Below are 13,440 nucleotides of genomic sequence, written 5' to 3' on the forward strand. Positions count from 1 at the left end.
AGCACAAAGTCACTGGTATTAAGAGCCAATCTGCCAGAAATCGATGCAAAACAGTCCGAATGAAACTTTTGCCAAATGAGTTCATATTTGGCACATTGGTGCACCTTAGTAATGTAATTAACCACACAAAATATTTTCGGGAAATTTTGAACCGATCTTGAATTTTTGGGGGCGCCATTTTTTAACAGCTGAAATTGCTCGAAAACAGCAAAAATAAGCCTCTTTGGCATATTTCGATGGTTTAATTAAAAAAATATGGCAACATTTATAATTTTTTGATAGTTGTTCCTAGTAATACATCACTTCAAGTGTAAGAATGCATAGAAATAACAATGCTGTCTATAAAGTGTATGTATAATCTAACTGTTTCAATGTGTCTCATTTAGCCTCATGTCCAAAATGGTTGATTTTGGTCATCTTTCAGAGCCAAAATACTCCCAAGACCCGTTTATTATTGTAAAACAACATATCTACTTGCAAAGTATAATTATATATACCCAATCAAAAAAAAATATTAAGCTCGGCAAATAATGTTGGTGTCTAGTATATGCCACAAGAAAAAGGGGTAGCCTGCACATTCAAATTTTCCCAAGTTTGCCGTCTAATTTGTAACATCTGACATATGATAGGAGCTGGACTTATAGATAAGTATAACAACAAATGGAAAAGAATAAATAATGTTTCATTTAATACATTAAGAAAATATTCATACATAAATACAAATTATTCATTACAAATCTAGAGGCTTCCAGGAACCGAAATAGCTTGAATTGACAAATTGTACACCTAAAAACGATAAAAAACACATATTTCAATAGCGATCAATTTAAAATAAGAGGTTAAACAATTCAGAATAAGTTCAGACTGTAAAAATCAGTTTTTCGGATCATTTTTGCAATTTATTCTTATATTATATTGATATAGCTGTCAGATGTTAGCAGAAAACTATGAACATTTGTAAATTTACACACTTCAAGGACAATAGTTCACAGATGTTACCTTGCAATTTTTCAGAAACATTTTGGGTAGTTAGATCTTGTCATTTTGATAGTTTTTACAATATATATACATATATATATATATGTATGACACTTCTTCTAATGTTATCAAAATAATGGTTTAATAGAGAAAACTGTAAACAGTTGCAATATAGAGAGGATTTTAACAGACACTAAGAGATGGACTTTTTTATGGCCCTTTGAGCCTAGTATGCTAACAAGGTAATATTTGCCAGGTACCTATATATCTAAGTTGCTGCAATGTGGTCAATACAAACATGAAAATCATAAATGCATCTACTGCAATGTGGTCAATACAAACATGATAATCATAAATGCATCTAAAAATAGATGTGTCAAAGCGACACGAATGGCCCCCGTCTCAAAAATTTTAAAATCTGCAATTTCAATAACACATGTGGACACAAACATGACGGTTGTCTCACATATAAAAAAAAATCAGCTCTAAATATGGAGGCATATATAGAAAAATGTCCATATAACTGTGATTTTCAACAATTTTCAAACTTGTAAACCCTTAATTCTGGCAAAAATTACACAGCGGAACGAAACTTAAAATTGATCTGTAACTCATCATGGTTAGCTCACATACCTAAAATCAGCCCAATATTCAGAAGCATTTAGAAAAAAGGTCCATATAACTGTGATTTTTAAAAATTTATCAAAGTCCAATGCCAGAAATTACAGCAAATATTAGCGTAGCAGGACGAACCTTAAACTTGATCTGTAACTCACCATGAGTAACTCACATGCCAAAAATCAGCCCAATATCAGAAATCGTTTAGAAAAAAGTGTGTATAACTGTAATTTTCAACAATTTATCAAAGTCTATAGCCCGTAATTTCAACAAAAATTAGCGGAACGGAACAAAACTTAAACTTGATCTGTAACTCATCATGGTCAACTTACATACCAAAAAATCAGGCCAATATCTGAGGGTATTTAGAAAAAACACTCTGTGTAATGGTTTGTTTCGGAATGACGGAATGATGGAATTACGAATTACGGAATTTCAGAATTTTGGACAAGGGTAAAACTATATGGCACCGCCATAAAAATCCCATAACTAGACGAAAAACAAATTACTAAGTCTATATATACTAGTGCAAAATTTATAAAGAATTTTGAATGAAATTGGATAGCCTTTCAACACAGAGAAAAAAATGTACTAGCAATATCACTGCAAGTCTAAGGTGGGCAGAAGCAATAGTGTTGGTAGATGTCTGACGATCACACCAAAAATACAAACTAAATAAGTAGCCAGAGTGATATCATTAAACAAATTACAAAATATATGTTAATGATATCTATTTACTGAGTTGTTCCTGTAACATCCCAATATTGTCTTATTTACCTTGAATGGCAGTTTGGATTGCTTATCAAAGTTTTTCAATATAACGATACTTTAAACCAAGCACTTTCCTTAGAAAATGCCTGTACCACGTAGGAAAGATGAGGATTGTTTTCCTTTTTCTCCGTTTAATGATTAAGTTTCCCATTTGGTTTTGTCAGTTTTTATGAAGTCCCCCCATGTTGAATTTACCTTCTTGAGTTCGTATTTTTATTTGATTTTTGTTCAATTGACTAATCAATAAAACTTGGTCATGGATAAAGTTCATTTTTTTTTAAAGTTTAATTATAACTTTTTACTAGTATTTCTAATCTTTGCTATCTTCTATTGTATTTTTTTGTGAATCATTATCCTACAAAAGCAGTAGTATAGGGAGATACCAACTTTAATATGTCATGATAGTATTATCCTGCGTCCTACACTAGAAAAAAACTTACCACTACGAAATAGAACAGTAGTGTCTCACTAATCAATCAATCAATAAATCAATCAATCAATCATTTTTAGTTTGTTATGCTGCTTGAAATACTTTAAAAACCTAACAACTAGTCGCTTATACTTTATTAACAACTGTTTGGACGTACCAAAATGTACCCGACCAGCTTTTAATCACTTGCTTCATTCGTTTGATGTGTTTAAGCTTTTGATGTGATTTTGCCATTGCTAAGAGACATTCCGTTTTGCATTTTCCTCGGAGTCAAATATTTTTTGGATGATACTTTCTGCTCAAAAATATCCCTACACCAGATTATTTCAAACTTCGATTGTTTCCGAAATTTAATGTGTTTATCAATTTATCTGTCGTTTATAAGTTGTGTATTGGTGGACTATCCGTAGATGTAACTCAAGGTCTGTTTCGTTTGGTATCTCAAATCTCAGTCAATAATTTTCCATCTGAACTATAATCACAATTCAGATATACACATTTATCTATTATTCGTAAGCAGCAGGACACAGGTTAGTCAATAGTTCGATATTTCATATATTTTTTTTAGACAATCTAGAACTGACAGGCATAAAAAGTCTCATGAATTTTAACAGACATCTTCTTGGTAATTTGAGAGTACCCATTTATATCTGCTGGAGCTAAAAAAAGTTAATGATGTATAAACTGATCATTTTTAGATTGGATTATTGACTATTAAACAGTCAGTCTGACAGACAAATAATTCAGAATTCGGTCAAAATAGAAAATACAATACAATACAATATTAAACCTTAGGCGGAGAAACAGGTCTGAATGTAGACAATGTAATTTTAATAGGAGCCTTGGTATTTTCAAGACATTATCCTCATATATTTATGAAAAACCACCATGGGTACTGATTGAGTTTTACTTCTTTTTTGAAAGTTTTCTGAAAACTTCTGCTCATAATTGAGATTTCTTATAAACAGCAAAATTGAACTCGAAATATGTATGTGAATGTCCTTGAACTTTTTTTTTATTAAAATATTACAACCCATAAAGAACTGTGGGTAATATTGGCGTTGCACTAAACCTCTCACTTGTATGACAGTCGTATCAAATTCCGTTATATTTACAACGTGATCTGCATGTAATTGAGATTGGACATTGAGATAACAGCAAAATGAATGTTATGATTTGATGTAAAGGTCCTTAAACTTTTTATGCAAATTTCAAACATATTCAGAACTGCAGGTTGTATTGGAAAAATTCTATTATAATCTAGCGCACATTTAGTGATATTTTTTATTCATGCTAATTGTTAATAATACATCTAGTCATTCAGTGACTTAACTTCAATCTCTCTGTATCACTCACATATTCAAATATTTATAATTATGTTTTGACAAACAATGCATTTTTTCTTTGATATTAAGCGTCGTTTTGAAAACATCTTGCTACCCGTCAAACAGGTATGGAACTTAACATAAATATCTTATTGAATATTACTTCATATGCATTGCTCGAATTAATTGCATGCAAGGAAGAGGATAAAGTTATTACTGATTCATTAATTTTAAGTATCATTTTTGTTTAATCAATTATTTTATCTTAAAGAGTAGCATATTATTCAACATATCAAGAGAAACCTATTTTTATTAATTTGACAAAACTTAACATGGTCGGATGAAAATTAGGTAATAATGCTATAAAAATATGCAGTTCTTAAATAACCCGTTACAAATACTGTATACATTGAACTACTTACTATTCTGGAGCACAGGAGATCAACCAAAGTTTTTGGTGGGGTTCGTGTCTTGTTTACTATTGTTTTTCTTTCCGTCTTTTTCTGTTTTAGCCATGGCTATTTCTGATCTATGAGTTTGAATTTACCTCTGGTATCTTTCTCCTATTTTTGACCATGTTGATATATTAGTCGAAAACCACAACCACTCTTAACAAAGTATCTTTCATACCACGTAACATGATATCATGAATAGAATCTCTTAGTCAAAAAGGGCATTGAAGACATATTTTCAAAAGTGGTGCATTTACAGTTCTATAATCACTCATTCTGTCAAAACCATATCTTGGCAAGTGGGGTTTATTTTTGGTTATTATTATCTGAATCCTTGTTCTACTTTGGCTGCAATGTTTGTTTTATAAACCTTTCTCTATCCTTATATTCTTATTCGAACTTAAAAATAAAATAACATTGCAAACATGTGTTGTCTTAGTTAACGAGCAGCCAGTTGTGACTATTTAATTAGATAAAAAACAAGCTTGCCATTATATTTTGAACACATTGACATGACGAAACATGCAGGATAATGTTCCGGAAAACTGCTTCTATGGCTAATTGTTAATCAGAAGTCACGATCATACTGAGTGTTACCTTAAAAAACGATCTCCATGCTGAGACGTTCAGCTTTTAAAAGCTTAAGTTTCTTTGTATATTGCATTATAATCAAGTTTTACATGCTGAAACACTTAACATTTCTATTCGGTTACGAAACTTATCGATATGCTACTGTCTGATCATTAACTGATTAAAAATGTTAAGAGTGTTTCACAAACCAGATCGCAGACAAACATATTCACTTTCATGCAAATGTCATTCATAAAAGCAGAGTTTAGCTTTCAATTCATCTAGAATTACATAGTCTGTATTGTTACACGTCTGTTTCGTTCGTTTTCTTTTTCTTTTACTAAATGTATTGCTGTATTTATTTTTGTTGATTATTGTGTTTCCTTGATATAGTGTCCCCTACTATTTGACGAATTAAAGAAGCCATCCGTTTCTCAGATTTAATGCAATCTTATTGATTTGTGTAAGTAAAGAAAAGATCAAGATTACTAAGTTTTCAAAATATTTCATTGTACGAAAACAGGGAAATTTGGGTCATTTGGTTGGAAATTAACATACAAAATACGATAAATAACGGGAACATGAAACAGCTTAAGAAGTAATTCTTATAAAAAGGTCTCACGAAATTGTCGACTATAAGTCTTTTTTTTTGAGGGATCAAGCTTGTTTTGTAAAAGTTGCTGATTCTCTAACCAACACAAAACATGTGAAAATGTCAATGAGAAAAACAGTGTGTGACTTTCGACTACTTAAGTAGAGGTTGTGTTGACTGTCAACTTTTTTTATTTTCAACAAATAATGCAATATACTTTTATGCATGAATTTCTATACAATTTTTATTTGCAATAGTAATTTTTTGCAAATTATACAGCAAAATATTACAACAGGGTATCTCAATATGCAATGCCATATGTGAACAGGATAATTATACTATTCCGTATAACCTAAGGACATCCTTGGTTTATGGGGTTCGTGTTGCTTGCTCAGTCTTTCTTTTTTTAACATGCCGGTGTCAGTTTTTTGTGCTACTTAATGATGTTTTGAATATATAGTTTGATATCTAAGTCTCTCATTTGCTCATGGTGCATTTTTGTTCATTCAAAATAACATTGTATGTCATACTAAGTAATCTCTAAACTAATTCGACAAACAGAATTATTATGATTGTTTTTTTAAAGTTTGACATATATGTGTCTCCACTGAGGGTGTTAAATCATGACAAAATACGTAATATATATATGTCAAATAAACAAGGCTTTAATGATAGCATGAATCACAACATGTAATGATTTTAAATCGCCTAATTGACGCACTATATCAAGTAACGTAATTAGCATATGCCGATGCATGACAAAAAATAAAGGTTGCACTACGTGGAACATAATACATTGAATGTTATAAAGTCTTAACTATAACGTAATATATGGGGTCAAAATAGGGGTGTCCTTCATTCATTTATTCTGAATTAAATTATTCTGACGATTGTTCTATATCTTATACCAATTATGAGGGTTTTGATGGGGTTAAATGATTAAAGAATATGGCCCTTAAAAAATGAAGATTAGAGAATAACGGGCAAAAAAATAAAGATTCGAGAAAAAAGGGGTTAATTTTTTGAAGATTAGAGAAAACGGAGTTAAATTTTTGAAGATTAGAGAATAACGGGCAAAAAATGAAGATTAGAGAAAAAAAGGGGTTAATTTTTTGAAGATTAGAGAAAAAAGGGGTTAATTTTTGAAGATTAGAGAAAATAGGGGGAAAAAATTAATTGTTTACAGAATAACAGACCCATACAGAACCTCAATTATTCTCTGTCCTAAACAAGAAAACACATCATTATTATGTATAATGTTTTTTGTTTGTATGTTTTTCTGTATGTTTTTTATTCTTATCAGAAGTTTCTACCATTTATTTTCTATTTAGTGAACATCGTCCTGATTCTGATGAATAATCCGTTTCAAAAGTCATCTCGTCCTATAACAGTGTGGAATAAGTTTTATGACATGACAGATAAATACAAAAATAGACACTTTTAAAATGTTAGATTTACTAAAAGGTATTATCTGACGTATTTAGTTCACAAAAAGGGTTTTAGATAGTTTGTTTTATTACTTTATCAAATGGAAAATAAAAGATATTCGGTAGCTTGTATGTAATCAATGAAATTCAGGCATAAAAACCCCAATACTATCATAACTAAATATGGTGTCATTGTTTATTTAAAGATAATATATATTTGATTTCGAAGACGGAATGTGATGCAACCTCCAAAAAAAAAAAAACAAAAACAAAAAAACCTTCACATACGTTTCAGATCACAGTTACTGATTAAAACCCAATAAATTCATGTTAGATTACTAGATTTACTTGTTAATGTTTTTGTTTTCTTCAAACTCTTTAATAACATTATGATCAAATATCAATAAAATCATATTAGATTACTAGATTTACTAGTAAATGGTTTTATCAAACATTTTTAATCACATTTTGATCAAAACCCAATACATGCATGTTCAATTACAAAATCTACTAGTTAATGTTTGTTTCAAACACTTTTTTTTATCATATTTTCATCCAAATTTAATCAATTCATGTCACATATGTAATTACTAGATTTAATAGTTAATGCGTTTTTTCAAGCTTTTTTTTTATCATATGTTGATCAAATACCAATGCATTCATGTAAGATTACTGAATTTACTAGTTATTGTTCATTTGAAACTATTTTTGTCACATTTTGATTTAGAATTAAATAAATTCTTGTCAGATTACAAAATGTTGCTCGCTAATGATTTTTTTCAAACTTTTTTATATCACATTTTGAACAAATTACAATAAATTCATGTAAGACTACTGAATTTACTAGTCAAATTAAAGGCAATGTTTATATCAAACTCTTGTTATCATATTTTCATCTAAACTCAATCAATGCATGTTACATTACTAAATTTAATAGTTAATTTTATTTAAAAAAACATTTTTTTTATCAGATTTTCATCAAATCCTAATTAATCCATGTTAGATTATTAAATTTACTAGTAGATGTTTATTTCAAAGTCTTTTTATCAGGTTTTGATCAAAACCAAATAAATTCATACCAGATTATCAAATTCATTAGCTAATTTATTTTCAAACTCTTTTTACCTCATTTTGATTGACTAAACTTGTCAGACAAGACAATAATATGTTTTATAAAATAATACACGTTATTGATTAGTTTAGATGGGAATCGAATTCAGTTGTTATTTCAAGAATTAAACATTTACAAAACATTTTGTTTGAAACAGTGAAGATGAAATATATGATATATAGAAATGACTTATTGGATACTTATAGCATTATTGTGTTATCGAAAATATACAGTTATCTTTTTTTTTTTTTTATCATAAAGGGAAACAGTAACCAAAAACCAAAGTGCAGTATTATACCAAACTCAAACAGCACAATTAGATCCATTATGATTGTTAGGGAAGAAAATTGTGCATCTGGTTAAAGTTTTCTTGTTTACTTTGCTACACTACTGTTGAAATGGAAGAGACGCATAAGACACCATAGTGTTATTCAAACTCATCAGCCGATATCAAACGGACAGTAGGATGAACAAACCCGGAAAAGTATAAAAAAGACAGCAGTTAAAACACAACAAAGAAACAACTAATGACAGAACAACAAGAAAGATGTGTTCTTAACTGGAAACTGTAGCCGTTTTTCACTGAGTCTTTTTACGTTACATGTTTTCCGTAGGACATTGAATTTCATTTTTTTTAACCACAGAACTAATAGATATAAATTGCACATATCAAAAATGCTATTGCTGTCAACAACTCAACAAAATTAGCCAAACAGTTTTAAGCGGGTATAGCTTACATGGTCATATGCGCATCTAGGATAAATAACATCTACACGATGTGCAGTGCATAACCCCTTGACTGCATATCTTCATTATTCTATCAGACAGGAGTAATCTTATCGTCACATGCACTTCTGTTAATGTAATATATAATGATAGACAATACATAATTGATATTGTACTTTGTTTTCCGTGTAGATTTCAAGTTGACGTAATGCAGTCTGAAATACATAAACAATATTATAAATCCAATTTCAAATCCAAGAATTGTCCATTGCATTTAAATTATCAATTATACTTTTAATGGGATTTATTATTTCTTCATCAGTATTTTACTAAAATATAACATGTAGTCAGTTAAATAATGTGAGTAGGTTGATCAATTATGTGTGCTGTATAAGATCAAAATTAAGATGCTTTATTTAACACACCGATCGATCAAATAGTTTTTGATGTTGTGTTGTGTGTACTTTTGATTGTCTGTTTGTATTTTTTCCCTTTTAGCCATAGCGTTGCCAGTTTACTTTTGACTTATTACTTTGAATGTCCCCCTGGTATTTTCCCCTTTCGTTTAGCCAAAAAACACAGCGAGCCTTTCAACATAGAGAAAAACAATTTAATCTCACTGCAAGTTAAAGGCGGTCCAAAGCAACAGTTTTGGTAGATGTCTGACGATCACACCTAAACTGAAAACTAAATCAATAGCCAGAGAAATATCATGAAAAACTGAATTACAAAATGTATGTTAGTGATATCTATCTACTGAGTTGTTCCTGCAACATCCCAATATTGTGTCATTTACCTTGTATGTCTGTTTGGATTGCTTACCAAAGTTTTTCATTATACCGATACTTTAAACAATGCTTAACCCAGCACTTTCCTCGGAAAGCGAGGATTATTTTCCTATTACTCCGTTTATTTATTAGTCTCACATTTGGTTTTGTCAGTTTTTATAAAGTTCCCCCTTGTTGAATTTACCTTCGAGTTCGTATTTTTGTTTAACCTATTTATTCAATTGACTAACCATTAAAACATGATCATGGACAGAGTTCGACATTTTAAGTAACAACTTTATACGTCATTTCTTTATTTTCAACTATCTGTTATTGTATTTTTGTGAATCATTATACTACAAATGTAATAGTACATTGAGATTGCAACATTATGATCTCAGGATTTGAAGATCCATCCAATCTCAAATAAACGCAATAGTGCCAAAAATACTTTTAAAACCGATCAATCAAGCAATCAATCATTTTTTTCAATTTCTTTTTCTGAATGATTTTTTCATATGTCAATGTAAAATTTTAAACTAGTGGTTTCTTTCTTATCATAAACTGTTTTAAAGTACCTAAATGTACACCACCAACATTTAATTACTTGATTCAAATATATGTACACCAGACTATTCAGACATCAGTGGTTTTCAATTATTAAAATTTGCTTGCTTATAGGTGGAAAATAAAATCACAAAAGTACTGAACTCCGAGGAAAATTCAAAACGGAAAGTCCTTAATCAAATGGTAAAATTAAAGGATAAAACACACCAAACGAATGAACAATAACTTTCATATTCCTGACTTGGTACAGGTATTTTCAAATGTAGAAAATGGTCGATTGAACCTGATTGTATAGTGCTAATCTGGATTCTCCTTACATATATCCCAAGGTATGTTTCAATTGGTATTTCGTATCTTGGTCATACATAATTCGTACAAACTTCATGTATATTTCAGACATACACATTTATCTATTATTCGAAAGTAGCAGGACATAGATTAGTCATTATTTCAATATGTCATATTTTTTTTCTAAATAATCTGAAACTGACAGGCACAAGAAATCTCAGGAATTTTAACAGACAAATTCACAGTTAGTAGGGAAGCACGAATTATATCTGTTGGAACACACACAAAAATAATGAGGGTTTATGCTCATTATTTATAGATTTAATTATTCACTATTAGACAGTCGGACTGACAGGAAAATATTTCATAATTCGATCAAAAGAGAAAATACAATATAATATTATACTTTTGACTGAGAAACATGTCTGATGGTAGAAACGGTTATTCCTTAAAAGAAAGCCTCAGTATTTCAAAGACATCATCTTTATCATGTTCATATATTCATGAAATAAAAAGTCTACTGATGGAGCATGAATTTTCTTTTGTGTAAAGTCCAATATTTCGTTGATATGACCAACAAGGTAAGGGATAATACTTTTTCCATTAAAAAAAATAAAAAAAAATAAGCACAAAGTGTTAAGACGAAAAGTTAAAATGATCTGAACATGACTGGAATGTCTCATTAACAGCAATTGAACTTTAAGAATCGATGTAAAAGAAAAGAGGGACGAAAGATACCAAAGGGACAGTCAAACTCATAAATCTAAAACAAACTGACAACGCCATGGCTAAAAATGAAAAAGACAAACAAACAACAGCACACACGACACAACATAGAAAACTAAAGAATAAACAACACGAACCCCACCAAAAAACTAGGGGTGATCTCAGGTGCTCCGGAAGGGTAAGCAGATCCTGCTCCACATGCGGCACCCGTCGTGTTGCTTATTTGATAACAAATCCGGTAAATAGTCTAATTCGGTAGGTCACATTCATGAAAGGGAAGGGGATTGTAGTTACGACGTAAGGAACATATCCGATATCATTTGTGAAACGGTTATTCCATAACGGTCAACCAGCTCGTGATGGCGTCCGTAAAATTTACGAAGGGATGATTTCAACTTCACCATTTGGAACTCTTGGTTTAATAGCTTCCTTATGAGCAGCAACCATCTATCAAGAAAATCATGATAGGAAATGCAAGCACGGGAATATCGTATCAATTGGGAGATATATACCCCGTATGCAGGTGCTGCTGGAATGTTGCTACTTAGAAATGGAAAGTTCAAAATTGGAAAGCTGAAATCATCTCTTTTGTCGTAAAGTTTTGTTTTCAACCGACCCTCATTGTCAATTTCTAGATGTAAGTCAAGATATGAGGCCGACTTAACTGTATCTGTAGTATCCTTTATCTCTAGCTCGTTCCACATAGTCACCAAATTTTGAATTATTTAGTGAAAGAACATCATCTATATAGCGAAAAGTAGAGTTAAAGGATATTGCTAACTTCTTATCTTTCTTACTATGAAGTTCCTGCATGAAGTCAGTCTCATAATAATAAAGAAACAAGTCGGCAAGTAGAGGGGCACAGTGTTCCCATTGGAATGCCGATAGTCTGTTGAAAAACACGTCCTCCGAACGTAACAAATATGTTGTCAATCAAGAAATCAAGCATCTTGATAATATCAGTTTCAGAGAATTTTTTGTTCGAATCAGAGTGATCCTTTACAAAGTAGGATTTATCCCTCCCTAAGACAAGATACTTGTATCTACGTTGGCCATTCTTTTTTACGAAGCAACGCAATACCAACTCTTTCAATTTTTCTTTCAGTTTGGAATGTGGAATACTAGTGTACAGAGTAGAAAAGTCAAATGTTTTAATACTGTTACAAGAGGAAAGAGAGTTAGATTGTATGTACTCAAAAAGATCTTTGGAATTTTTAAGTATCCACATCTGATTCACGCCCCCTCTAGAATAGGCAGTTTCGCAATAACTTTGAAGCCCGTCTTTGATTGCTGATAAAATAGATGTTAATAATTTAGAAAGAGGTTTCGTGGAGCACTTGGAAGACCCAGCAATATACCGTTGCTTGTAAGGACACTTATGTAGTTTAGGTATCCAATACAGTGATGGCAGATCCAGTTCTTCATCTTTGGTTGAAATTCCAAAGGAACACAGAACAGACCTATGATTATCCAGGTTTTCCTCTTTGGTAAGTGTCGTGAGGGTATATGTTGAGTTTCCAAGTGAATTGTCAATACCTAATTCGTTTATCAAGCAGTTAATGTAATGAGTTTTACATACAAAAACGATGTTGTTTGGGGCTTTATCTGCGGGGACAAGAACATATTTGTCATGGAGGTAGGATAGGTGTTTTGCAACATTTGGGTCTTTAAAGATTGACGTAGCATGGGCATTGATAGACCCATTCAGTTTCTTAATTCTGATTTGTATCAACGACCTCACTGCCTTAAAGGTCAGTAATTTTTTTTTTTGTGCAAATTTCACAACCCATTTAGCACTGTGGATTATATTGATGATGTTAATGTAAACTTTTGCACACTTAGAGAACTTTATATACATGCTAATGTATAATAATTCATATATTCATTCAGTGATTTACTTAAATCTCTATGTATCCCTAAATTATTCAAAAATTTCTAACAATTCAATGAAGAACTGGTGTTTCAATGCAATTTTTCTATGATATTCAGATGCGTTCTTATGACACATTGCAACCAGCCAAATAAAATGGGAATAAACATTAATATCTAAATGAATGTTACTTCATATGCATTGAACGATTCGATATCATGC

Source organism: Mytilus galloprovincialis, chromosome 12 (assembly GCF_965363235.1).
Source record: "Mytilus galloprovincialis chromosome 12, xbMytGall1.hap1.1, whole genome shotgun sequence".
NCBI classification, from domain to species: Eukaryota; Metazoa; Mollusca; class Bivalvia; order Mytilida; family Mytilidae; genus Mytilus; species Mytilus galloprovincialis.